The 13,649-nt window shown below is 41.9% G+C and overlaps 1 protein-coding gene across 10 annotated transcripts in view; it reads left to right on the top strand.

Annotated features, from left to right (window-relative positions):
- LINGO2 (leucine rich repeat and Ig domain containing 2) overlaps positions 1–13,649 on the top strand; it is an 805,515-nt gene that overhangs the window by 724,015 nt on the left and 67,851 nt on the right. The window contains exon 10 of one of the 10 annotated variants that reach the window (XR_010920756.1): positions 1,699–1,830. The exons of the other annotated variants lie outside the window; for them this stretch is intronic. The gene's annotated coding sequence lies outside the window, so the exon portion shown is untranslated. Of the gene's footprint in view, positions 1–1,698; positions 1,831–13,649 lie in introns of those variants that run through there. 10 annotated transcript variants of the gene reach the window in all.

The raw sequence follows: 13,649 nt of genomic DNA, 5'->3' as shown, positions 1-13,649 counted from the left end.
CCACGTTTAGAAAGATACATAGCGAAGATCTGAAAAATCATTTAAAACATATAAATATTCCCATTGATATTAAATGACTTTTTTAGGTCTTTGTGTGTCTGGGGCATTCAGGAAGATCTCAGTAGAGATGATCTCATAGGTATCAAAGACAATTCATATGATTGTTAGGGACTAACATGTACAGGAGAATATCAGTCATGACACTCTATAACAAGGATGTATCCTATTAGGCTTTCTAGACATTCAAGTTTTGGCATGGTAGTCTTAAAAGGATGCATGATGGCTAGCAGAGATCCGGAATCTCAAACTTACCTTTATCCCACCAATGACTGTAATCTTTTAAAGGATGATAGCAGGCTAACAAATGAGAGGCAATGCCAATCCTTTCTTCTTACTTCTCTGTCACATCAAACAGCAGTAGCAGGAAAGTCCAAGTCTAAGAGGTAGAGCTTGTACTGTATACTGTGCTGTTAAATTGCTTCTATTCCGTAGCCATGTTGTGCATTGCATTTGTTGATCTGAGGAAAGCTAGTGTATACATTCGTTCCATTCTGTATAGTCAGAAAGTTTGTAGAAGGGGAGATTGTCTAACTCTGTGACAAAGTGGGTGTTTCATTATTTTATCTTGTAGTCAATAAAATATGTTCTCAAATTCTTGGACTAGAGATATCCATTTGATAAGAGTTGGGTTTTTTTAAAAAAAAACAACTTTTGGTATTTAAATTCCAAACTCAGTGAAAATTCTTTTTTTTTTTTCCCCCGTTGTAAATTAATCAGTTTGGTATGGAATTATAGAAGATCTATGTATCATTTATAAGGAGAAAGATGACCTACTGGTTATGATGCTTTTAACTTTTGTCCACCTCCCATCTCACAAAATTGTAAAGCTAAAATGTGTCTATATAATCATTTCATGAATCTCTTTGTTGTGGGAGCAGCATACGTGAACTGCCACCTGGTAAAAGAGGTATGCTAGGATCCTACAATACCCGATTGTTGTTCTGTTCATGCTTCATGTCATATGGTCCTTTTTGTGTGTGTGTGAAAGATTGCAGGAAAAAGATTGTACCCATCACATATTACGATCGGTCAAGGCATGAGAGTTTGATTGAACTTGTTCTGGGGGATCCTCTACTAGAGAGACTTTATTATAATCTTGTATTGTTCCCAGCCTGGTTGGCTGCATAATTAACATGAAAAAATTTCACCTTACATAGCCATAGAGATTTTCATGTGTCTCTGTGTCAAGTCCAGTTCAGAACCACATTAACACAGTAACAGGCACCACTATGATATGGGTTAAGTAGAGACAAACATTTCCTTATGTGTTGCGTAACACCTAGAGCCTGATTCTCCTCTTACTTACACAGGTGCAACTCCATTGACTTCAGTGAAGTTACTCTTGATTTTCACAGGTGTGAGAAGAAACTCACACCCCTACTCTTTTATTGTGCAAATTTGAAGCAAAATGAAGGAGCTGTTGAGCAATTATGCACAAAAAGGGATTATTTTAAAAACAGGTAAATTAGAACAGCTAACAACAACTGTATTCTGTTCCAAATCTCTGGAGAAAAGCTGGTGATTAGATGTAGTTACTATTTTTCTCCTAAGATTTTTTGAAGAGTCTGTTACTTAGTACATGCACTGCAGAAGTTGAGAATGAATTGTTTTACTAAATTCTTTTATTCTGGGGAACAGTGAGAATAACAAACTGAGACACTGATGAACTTGGAGAAATACGAATAACACATTACTGCTCAAGATGTATCAACAGAATGATGACTAGCCTTGGGACGTACATTTCAAGGACACTAGGGAGTCCCAGAATGGTTTTCTCAATGACAAATATGGAGATTTGAAAGACCACTTTTGATGGCTCTGGGAAGAAGAGGCTCAGTCCAGGGGGATGAGAAGTCTCTCCAAGAAGAAAGCAAGATTTTTCATTTCAACAAATGTCATCAGATTACATATAAAACAGGAGGGGGCACAAGAACATACAGGACTTGGTATTAATTTGTTTATGGTACATGACTGATTATATTGCAGGATTACTGCTCCTCCAACCCAGGTTTCTGGCTTGACACCCAAGAGAGCATGATGACATGATACAGTTTCAGGGGAAGGTGGAGCCCTGTTGAAATCTGTTCCCCTGTTGGCCTTAGTGCATGACATCATGGTACAATATAGCCATTACCATGGCACGGTGTCCGGACATAAACAGTAAATAAACATAATTCACCTTTTTTGTTATTTTATCATCACGCAGAATGCACAATTGTCTTTTTTTTTCCTTGAAGATAATTTATTTCATTTGAATGTACTGAAATATACTGAATTAACAATCCGAACAACAAGAGTTCTCTAACCATAGAACAAGCAGTATCAGTTTCCCAACTGCTTGACTGGTGTGCTTCACCCCTGACTAGGCAGGGGCTGCTCAGGATGGATGGGTAGTTAACTGTTCACTGGTGTCTTCTTTGAAACTGCCAACAGTGGTGCCACTTGCAGTTCAGATATTACTTCACTGGAAACTGGATTGAGAGCACCAACTCATTTCACAGGGGCCATCTGACAGCCATGACGGGGCCAACTTTGTCACTACCAACATGGTGACCCAGAAATGGGAGGTTTCCAGTGCCCCAAACCACTTAGTCCCTTTATAATGTCTTTTTCTTTTCCCTGCCCCATACTTCGTTCTTTCTCTGCTGAAGATGGAATGTGTAGAATTTATGTACAGACTATACAGTGGAGTATGGAGATGAATGAAAAGTTAACCCGTTATGTCAGACTGGCCTGCTGCAGCTCAACGCTAAGTTCAGCACAGTTGGCAATTGGCCAAACCAGTGTGGGGAAAAGTGCCACACCTTGTGAGAGTTGTTGGAAACCAGCAGAGAGCTTTGCTCTTTTAACACCCCACCTGTGCTTTCGAATTTGAGGCGGTAGGTTGTCATACATTAAGGCCACTCCCCACCTGGTATCATCTTAGATACCACTAGAGGATGTGCTAGAAGAGAATGGCAGAACAGGATTATTTAAGGAAATCGCTAAGGTAGAGTTGTTTTGATTTTGCAGAATGAAATCCAGGCCTGACTATAATTTTTAACCTGGCCTTAATTTAATAATTTCCAGCATTAATAATACAAACACCATTCATCTGACTGTGGCTGTAACCATAAATAAATAAGAACAACACGACCGGTAGCTAGGCTTATATTTGAATTTTTCATTATGGCATTTAGGGAGGAGAGGTGCACTTCTGCACAAACTAGGGAGGCTGGAGGCATTATGCCCCCTATGGGCTGGAGGATGTGTGAGTCAGCATCGTCCTGTGAATAGGACATTAGACACTGGGAATCAGGAGACCTGGGTTCTCTTATCTCTGTCCGTGGCCTTCTGTATGGCCTCAGGCAAGTCATTCCTCTCTCTGCTTCCCTTTTCAGATCTATCAGATAGGGACAATGATACTTACCTTCCTTTGTAAAGCACTTTGAGAGCTACAGGTGAAAAGTGCTATGTAAGAGGTAAGATGATATCAGCATATCACCACAGTATTCAAATAATAATGTTAAAAGCTTTGTTGGGGTAGCATGCTCATACGTAGCAGGTGTTTGCTCTAGTGCAGTCCTATAGGAGCTGTCTACGGCATAGTTTCTCAACCTGTGGTACGGGGTACACGAGACACAGGCAGGGGGGATCCGGGTAAAAACAGAGCGAAGGGGAGGCAGGTGACAGCAGCCCACTTCCTGCCTGGTCACAGCTCACAATTGGGAAGTGAGCAGCAGCCCCCAGCTTCTGGGGAAGGCGGGCGGCAGCCGCTACAGTCCCGGGAAGCCAGGATGCAGCCACCTGCTTCCTGCCCAGTCCCAGCTGGGAGGCAGGCGGCAGCCACCGGCTTTTGGGGAAGGCGCGCCGCAGCCACCCGCTTCCCGCCCCAGTCGGAGCTCCCAGCTGGGAAGCGAGCAGCAGCTGCTGGCTCTTGGGGGAGGCGGGCAGCAGCCGCCCGCTTCCTGCCAGGTCCCAGCTCCGAGCTGGGAGGCAGGTGGCAGTATACTTCCCCAGATTTCACCAGTTACCCTCTTTCCCTGTCTCTCTCTTGCCTCTTCCTCCTCTCAAATCTATGGCAAAAAATGCAGCACAGCGCTTTACATTCCCCAGCATTGGCAGGCCGCTCAAAGCCCCCTAGCTTTGGCCAACATCACCTCTAGCCCAGGTACATACTTGAGTTGCGCACCCCTGGTGTAAAGCTGGTAACCCTACCCACACTAGATCTGACATCTGTCATATCACAGCCTTATATACTCAGCCCTTCTTCCAACATATGGCTCACGTTACTCTGTAAATATAAAATCCCGTGGAAAATTGAGTGTTGGGTACTTATTAAAATGTTCAGAAGTTAGGGGGTACTTGCTACTTAAAAGGTTGAGAAACACTGGTCTACAGCACCTTCCTCTCTAGACAGTTGATGCTGCTGCTGGAACTAGCAACCCTTCTTAGACTCCTGTGACCTGACCCAAAGCCCACTGAAGTGAGATGAGATACTCCCGTTGACTTCACTGCACTTTTGAATCAAGTCTTTAGTATCCTTGTGTTGAGACAGGGCAGATATCTACTTCTGCAATGTTTACGTGCATATGCTGATGATACCTGACGAATCCAGTACTTCCAAATGTTTCGGTGGTCCTGTCTCCCCTCGCCACTGCCTGACCCAGGAACACAGCAGTATTTTCTATCCTCCCCCTGATGAAGCAGCTGTGCTTTTCTTTCCGGGAAATGTGGCTTCCCCATCACAGCAATATTTTCTGGAACACTGTATTACCGTAATCACTTTTTTTTTTCTCCCCTGATGCTGTTACATCATGCTCTGTGGTTCTTATGGGAATAATGTATCAACTTAGCAGTTAGGAATGCCCACGGGGGGTGCATGACTTTATAGGTAGTGCCCATGTGCACAGTCAGGTAATGGATACCTATGTGAAAAGCCACCTCTAATTACTGGCAGACTTAACGTGCAAGCAAAAACAGCATGGCACATAAGGAAATGCCTGGGTGAAGAAAGGCTAATAGTTCAGTCCTCTAAGGGTTAATTAGGAAGGGAGCCCCCTTCAGGATCAGAAAATGTTTACTTCAATAGTTTACATGCAACCTGCAGCGTTTCACTTGGGCACTAATTGTGCCTGATGGACCCATTACTTTGTATTCAAAACAGCTTTGTAGCTGATTCCCCAGTGGTTAATTAAGTGGATGAGGTAGTGCCCAGATCTTGGTAACAGACAAGACCACCTGAATTTTCCACCATCCATACAGGGGAAACTATTGTTGCTCTGCACCAGCGGTGTCTTTTACCTCTCGAGTTTATTAGGTTACTGTACTAAGACAATGCAGAGTGATCCATCAATGTTCCCCTTCATGACTTGGCCTTGCAGCTGCACACAGAGGACTCATGAGGCTCTGGAAACTTAAACTGCTTTTAGCCAGGCTTGTTTCCCATAAAGGTTGTTTCCTGACAAGGTTAAATGTGCAGCGCTCATGAAAATGACTGTGCCTTCGGCCGAAAGGCATTTAAAAGACAGGAGAGCTGTCACTTAACTGCTGTCCACTTCACAACATACTAAGCATGGCGGGAGGCCAAAATGAATGGTAAGGTGATTACATCTTTTTATGATCTCTCTTTATTATTGCCACTGCCACTGTGGTCTGACCTGATGTGACATGACTTTCAAGGGCTCTGGCTACAGGGTCCATAGTGTAAATTGTGTTGTTTAATTGCAGCGAACCCATGGGGAAGAGGCAGGGGGAGGGAGAATGTGAAATGAGGCATCGAGCACATGAATGGAAGTGGAGAGCGGGCTCAGAGAAATAAATAATAGCAGAATAGGTGGTTGTGTGGTTTTTAATATTTATTTGGTGAACGTAGATAAGGAATATTGGCAATATGTGTTTTTATGCCAGGAAACCATAGGTCCTGCATTAGCTGTTTAATTCAAACATAGGCTCACCAGCTGTCCTAGGCACAGACATTGCAGTTTTGAGATGTTCGTGAAAATGTTCTGTTCCCTGTGGATTCTGCCATTGCTCAGAGGAGACTGGCTTTCGCTAGCCAGAACAATTAGTTACCTTTGAGGTGGGTTGCAGGCAGGCCTGTCTTTAAAGAGGAGGCAACATCAGTAATAATGAGCAATGTCTGAGACATCAGTTCAGCAAAGCACCGAAGCACAAGCTTATTCTGTATTCAGCAACGTACTTAACCAAGTGTTTGAAAGCAGTGAGTGTTAAGCATGTGCCTAGGTGCTTTGCTGAATACGGATGATTGTAAGCACTTCTCCAGGCGAAGTACGTGCATAAGTGTTTCTCTGAACTGGGGCCTGAGCCCCTGCCCCCCTTGTGCTTTGTTGTGAACTAGTGAAACTACATCATCAGGAAATAACTTTCTTGAAACCACTCGTGCATCCTGTTCTCTCTCCACCCCTGTTTTGCTTTGAGTATCCAAAAACTCAAAGCAAAACTCCGATTTACACCACCTGGCTTCACCTGATTGTACAACAAAACTGCAAATGTCAAATGGCTGCAGTGGAGTGCTGTAGGCGGGCCCAGGTCATCTGGAAAGTTTAGCAAACCTCTGGAGTAGATTTGACTGAGTTTGGTGTGGTTTGGGGTTTCACCACAAACTGTTTGCACAGATTTTGCTGCTGTGCTTACTACCATAAATCTGTAGTTATTTGCAATGTTATGTTTGGGATACTGTTATACAGGCTTGTTGTTGTTGCTAATAGCATTTATGGGATAATGCAGGAAATGTTTTGTTTCATATTTGCATTGTTGAGTTAAGTTATAAAACTGAGAGCAGGGAGTCAGGCTAATAACTTGCTAATTAGGCTTTATGTTACTCTGTGAGAGATTCTTTCATCCAAATGAGGAGTGCAGTAGACGCACCTCGATGTGCCATGCAATAATCCCTTCCAATCATGAGATGGGTAGGGCTGGTTGAAATTTTTCTGTCAGGTTTTGACTGTCAGGTTTTCTGTCAGGTATTTTTCAGGCAAAGGGTCTGCTGTCCATGGATGATTTTCACTTTTCATTGAAAATACAAACACCCAAAAAACCAAAATGCTTTCAATTTTTGGCTGAAATCCAAAGATGAAAAGTCAAAATTTTTGCAGGGAAAAAAAGAAATCTGAGCAGCTATAATGATACGCTTCAGAAGTAGCCCTCAATATGATCTTTATGTAAGGAGGGAGTACATTAAAGAACAAATTAGCAGGGAGCTCTCAGGGAGGCATGTGGAGAATTCCCAGAGTGGGGAGGGAATTTAGGCTCAAAACCCCCATGAAGAGAGAAGCCACATTTTCTTCAGTTTTCTTCAGCCATGTTCTGTATACAACCCCAGGAAAAGGCTGAGCTGCCTTCATGTAAGATGCAGTCATAAGTGAAATCCGAGTAACTAATTCCATGATGACAAACAGTAATTGCAGAATGACCAAGACACATCCAGAGCCTTAATGCAAAATCTGATGATCTCTCTCGGTAGGCCCATTTTCTTCCACAGAATAAATATTGATGTCATGAGATATTTGTGCAGCTGGGCATACTGAGTATCACTTCTATATCCTGATTCACATTCTGTGTCACTCTTGGTGTCATTGGATCTCTTAAACGCATTTGACCTTATTGATCACATTTCACATTCTTATGGCCTATTACTGGGGTTATTTGCGGGGTACAGCTGTGGCATATTTTAAATAGTACTTCTTGCATTATTTGATGTTGATTTAATTGGGTTGCTATAGCCTCCATTCTGTTTCTGGTTGCTGTGGTGGCATTACGATTATGCTTTATTGATTTTGTTAAATGATGTGTGCACAAATAAGAGGCACAAATAAAGACTGTTCTTGGCCTAAAAGTCTAGAACACCGATGCAAAAAAGACAGGGTGCACTGGAAAATCCCAGCAAAGTGATGTTCCCTGGAGATCTGATTTTACAACCTTTTGTAGTCCTTAATGCTTATACTTAGTCAAGTATATGCCAGGTTCTGATGCCCTTACACTGAATAGTACTGTACTCTGTGTTTACTTCATTGGCATTACTTAAGGAGTAAATTGCTATTCTTTGCGTTTAAGGTCACCAAAATCTGGCCCAGAGAGAAATGAAATCTGGATTTTCATTAAAGGTTGGCTTACTTTAGCATTGTCGGTTTTGAAATTAGAACTTAACTTTGAATATTACTGGAGTCTCTTTCTGCTTGTGGGTGATGGTGAAAGAAGAAATAGTGAATGAGCACAGAAAAGAATGTCCAATGGAATAAAAATAAGGAGAAGCAGTGGGAAGAGGAAAATCTAGTGGAAAATAAATTCTCTCTCCTCACCCACACCCACATGAATGAAGATGGAAGAGGACAAGAGGGTATTTTGGGTCCACTAAGTAACTCTCTTTAGCAAGGAAAACACTTTGAGTGTTCCTCAAAAGATGGACTCATCTTTGAGGGAAAATGGGTTTAAATTATAGGGAAAACATGTTTGTGAACTCAAAAATATAGTTTGTGAGAGATGCCAATCTCTAATTTTTAATCTTACACAGATTCCAGCCTGTTACAGGAAGCGTTAGAAAGTGTAATAATCCTGCAGTAAATTTACCATAGGGACCAGAGGGTAAACACTGTCAACCTATTACTGGTGCACATTAATTTTATCCTCAAATTATTATTATTATTAATTATTATTAATAACTTGTAATGCATTAATAGATTCCATAACTGAAATTAAGGCCCCATTGTGATGGGTACTTAGTAACAGACAGTCCCTGCTTCAAAGAGTTTACAATCTAAATACACACAATGGATGGATAAAGAGTGAGAGAAAGTAAGTGCAAGGGGTTCTCTGCCGCAGCCCGTCTGCTTCAGTCTCCCTCTGGACAACAAAGGACTTGAAGATCCTCCGGCTTCAACGCAGTAACCAGTGTGTTTATTTACAAAGTGCACGTGAATTCCCCACCACCTTATAGTGCTTTGCTTGGGCCAGCAGTCTCGGGGGTGGTTCAGGGAGACAGGCAGAATCTCCGCACTTCCTTCCCCTCTCTGCTCCCCTCCTCTTCCCTTCTGGGCCGGCACATAAACCCTTCTGGGTCAGCTGGGCAACTGCTGCCCCATGTCTAATCAAGCTCTCGGGCAACTGCTTAGCCTGTGTAGGCTGACAGCTGCCTCCCCTCAGGCAATCAGTCCACAGCCCAGCTAACCAGTTCTGCTGCCCTCCACTATTTGGGCTGGAGTGACGGGCTGGCCAGGGGTCAGCACCCAGTTACAGTAAGAATTATTATCGCCGTTTTACAGATGGTGAATTCAGGCACATGGACGTTGGGACTTACTCAAAATGACACAGGAAGTGCAGAGCCAGAAAATATACCCAGAGCTCTTTAATCTATGCAGGATTTAACCACAAGACCGTCTCTCCTCCCCTTCCTCCACACCAAATACTTACCCACTATGTGGTGCGGACTCAGTTTTGCTCAGCTGATTACAAGTTATTGTTTTCAAAGTTCCGCAACTGTCTGAATCTGAACTGATCTGAAAAGGAAGTTTTAAATATCGTCTCAAAGCATTGCAGATGAACAGCACTCCCTCTCTGGTAATTTTGCATGACAGTGTTCTATTGACTCCACCCTCCAACATGAAAAGCCTGGGTGTAATGTTGTCCTCAAATTTATGAATGGCTATGCACTTTCAATCTGTGATTTAAACATAACTTTATCATTCACCCAGTATCAGCAGGCTAAGATTGTTCAGCAGGACAGGTTTAGAGCTGCTGCCGAATGCCCTTGTTTTTTCAAAGCTGGATTACTATAATTCTTTATTTTCTAGAGCCTCCAATTGTATTATCTCAAGGATGCAGATTATTCAGAATGCTGCAGCTTGCATCTATTCGCATGTATGTATCACTTCTATTTTACAGTCAGGTTGTACACTTCCTTCCCTGTACAGTTTCACATGGATTTCAAAACTCTTCCTCTTATTTATAAGGCCTTGAATGGATGTGGTCCAGTATACTTGAGTGATCTTTTGCAATTAATTTGCAGCCATCCCTTAACATCTACATAAATAGGTTTCTTAAGTCACCCCGTTTACAATGTCAACACAATGGGAACCAAAGCTTGGTGTAGCTATTCCACTCCCCCCAGTTACAGAGTGCATTTGCCATTCAAAATGCTCTATCTGTGTCACCCTTTGAAAGTAGCTTATTTATTTTATTTACTTTTTAATTTTTTTATTATATACTTGTCACAATTAAGATGGCCAGTTGCCTTTGAAATCCTGGAATCACCCTGCTTTCAGGTCCTGTCCCAGTTTCCCTGCTGATTTAGGATTTTTTTTTTTTTTTTTTAAATTCTTCCAGTTTTTGCAAATGCACATGCACACACACAGCAACCTGAAGGAGCCGTCCGCCAACTGAGATGGTGATATTGACAGCAACCCGTGTCTGTTCACATGATTCTATCCTGCCTTTCCCCATCCTTTCAACAAATAGACTCAGCAGCACTTCTGGAAAGAGGAGAATCTCCCGGTTTCCTGAAGGGCCACTTCCATCTCTTGCTCTGATTTACAGAGATGGGGGGGGGGGTGTCTCCTTCCTGGTTATAGTAAACTGCTCCAGAGATGCTCCTAACCTTGCTGTGCTGCTGCAGGAGGGCAAAAGAAAGGTACAGCATCCTTTTGAACACACACACACCAGGCTGCCCAAATACTCTCAGATACACCTTGTTGCCTCCCCTTCATGTACTCACCTGTCCCCTACTCCCTTTGCCACACGTTTGTCTCAAGGAGAGTTTCTCCCATGCCACTCAGTGCAGAGTGAATTTCAGAAGTGCTGAGCATCCACCGAAGTCAAAGGAAGCTGCTCAGCACATTTAATTGTAGAGAGCCCTGTGACTCTTTAGTAAAGAGCACCATGGACCGAGTCCTGGACTCTCTTGTATCTTTGGAACCTCACAGACGTCAGAGGGCTTGTACATGTGTAAATGAAGGCAGAATTTCTGCCCTTAGTGGTGTTGCTGTTGGAGCAGCTCCAGAAAAAAGAAACCCAGTGCGAATCATAACCGAAGCCAAGTCCCATTAATCAGGTCCCCAGAGCAAAGGTTCCTTGTGGAATCTCTGTAACATTAGCTAGTAGCAGAAGTGGGCTGGGGGGTTCACATTATTCTAAATCACTGCGATCACCAGAATAAGAATTAAGTTAAAAACAAGAGCTGTGGATCCTACTAGTTTTCAGAGGAGCTGAATGTGGGACATCTGCCCAAACAGCATTATTAAGAGGGTGTGCGGATAAAGGGGGAATTCTGTAATACAAAGTGACGCCTCAGTGGAAGAACAGTGAAGGAAGTTACCAGACAAGTCACAATGAATAATAATAATTTAAAAAATCCTCAGAAGTGATAGTATTAGCTTCCTCCTCTTTTCCTGAGCTGTTTCATAACAGAGCTAATAACAGGGCATTTTACATTATTCATGGGAATGGGCAGCAGAATTAAAAGGGACAGTCCTCATGCAAAAAGGTGCTGAGACTGAATTCGTCAGAAGTCATCTGCAAGTTTAGTGGTTTGAAAAAAAAAGAAAAGTATAAAGGTCTCCACCTGAGCTACTCTGACATCTTAAACCACTTGGGAATGGTAAATGGAGATCATGTTAACGAGCATGAATTGGTACCATTAATTCATTCCTAGAAACCAAACCTATGCCTTTCTGTGTGTACTCTTAGAAGGCTTATGAGGTACTTAGCATCCATGACTCCCAGAAAGCTAAACAGGATTTGTGCTGGCTTATTATCTCTCAGGATCAAGCCTATGGAAAGGAAGTAGGGCCCTGTGGAAAAGTCCCTGAGGAAATTAATCATTCTGTATCTTGAGCAGAGTTTGATTAGTGTGCAGTAAATAAGGCATGAGGTCATATAATGAACAATGAGAAGACAAAATATTGAATAGCTGCTTATTAAGTGAGCATTGTCCATCCTGTATATTGAATGAGGCATATCCTGTGGAAAAAAATAGTATGTGATCATCTCATTACAGACTGTATGATGATGTATATGCTTAAGAGAGCCAAACTAAGGATGCAAAGCCAACCTTAAGTCTGGTACTTTCTAACTTTTGACTGCTTGACATGGCAAACGTAATGATATTTTAATGTAGTTTTGTGGATATGATTAAAGTATATTTTTGCCTTCCGGGAATACATGTGTTTGATTTGATTATAAAAAAATCAGGAATCAAATCAAATGTCCTTGCAACCTTTGCAGAGGGAAAAAATATTTCAATTGTAAGGAAAGTTGTTTGCCCTCATAGGCGACATGCTTAACACCAAGTAACAGTGTCTGAATGTTGAAAACAAATTTACTTCCTAAGCAGCATAGCATCAAAAAAGCATTGCTGATGAAACATGACAGGGAGTTCTGAAGAATAGCATCTTTGTTTTTGTCTTGGTATCTTCAATGAAAAATACATTTCTTGTATGGTAAATTTTTCTGAACTTTTAATATTCAAAACCTGAGGGACTACATGTCAGAGAGGTTCAATTAATCTAAACATTAGAGATCGGAGACACTTGATTTAATGATCATACCCTTGAAATTTTAAAATATGTAAAGCGCATCTTATCTCTCTCATATGGAAGTCACAATACCTTGGAGCAAGAGATGATAGGGGCCGGGAAGACCCTAAAGATACCCTATATGGTATTTCCTTGAGTTGTCATGAGTAGAGATGGGTCTGAGCTGCAAAATTCAAATCCAGATCTAGATTTTGGACCCTTCCCGAGACTTCGTGGGTGTTTGGATTTTTGGGAGTAGGGTTCGTTCATCCTGTTACCAGGAAGAGGCAGAGGCAGCTGCAGAATTGAAATTTTAGATGGATTCCTGCATCCCATCCCAAATAAGAGAGAGGATGGCAGGGGTTTGAATGCAAGGTTTTGGCTCAGCTTGATGGAGAATTGTTGCAAAATGTGGATATGGGTCCTGGTTTAGTTTCCAAACCTCATAAAGTGTTGAGGCATTTGGATCCAGACTGTGGTTCAGGCCTATCTCTTCATATCACTGGGGTATGTGATTCACACACATCGTTGTAGTGAGGAAAATACCACAGAAACCAACTACAGCAACTTCAAAAAAGGGGAACTACACAAAAACAAACAAAAACGAGGAAGCTAGTTACATGAAAATTAAAAGGAACAGTCACAAGAGTGAAATGTCTCCAAGCTGCATGGAAACTATTTAAAATCACCATAATAGAGGCTCAAACTAAATGTATACCCCAAATTTAAAAAAAAAATCAGTAAGAGGACCAAAAAATACCACCATGGCTAAACATCAGAGTAAAAGAGGCAGTAAGAGGGGAAAAGACATCCTATAAAAATTGGAAGTGAAATCCTACTGAGGAAAATAGAAAAGAACATAAACTCTGGCAAGTCAGGTGTAAAGTATATTTAGAAAGGCCAAAAAAGAATTTGAAGAGTAACTAGCAAAAAACACAAATACTAAAAGCAATATTTTGAAGTACATCAGAAGCAGGAAGCCTACCAAACCATCAGTGGGGCCTCTATACAATCAAGGTATTAAAGGAGCAGTCAAGGAGGACAAGGCTACTGTGGAGAAATTAAATGAATTCTTTTCATCAG

Source organism: Emydura macquarii, unplaced genomic scaffold (assembly GCF_026122565.2).
Source record: "Emydura macquarii macquarii isolate MOO-44397 ecotype Brisbane River unplaced genomic scaffold, CSIRO-AGI_Emac_v2 contig_1451, whole genome shotgun sequence".
Taxonomy (NCBI): Eukaryota; Metazoa; Chordata; order Testudines; family Chelidae; genus Emydura; species Emydura macquarii.
The sequence above is the reverse complement of the archived record's forward strand: the minus strand, read 5'-3'. Positions and strand labels throughout refer to the sequence as shown.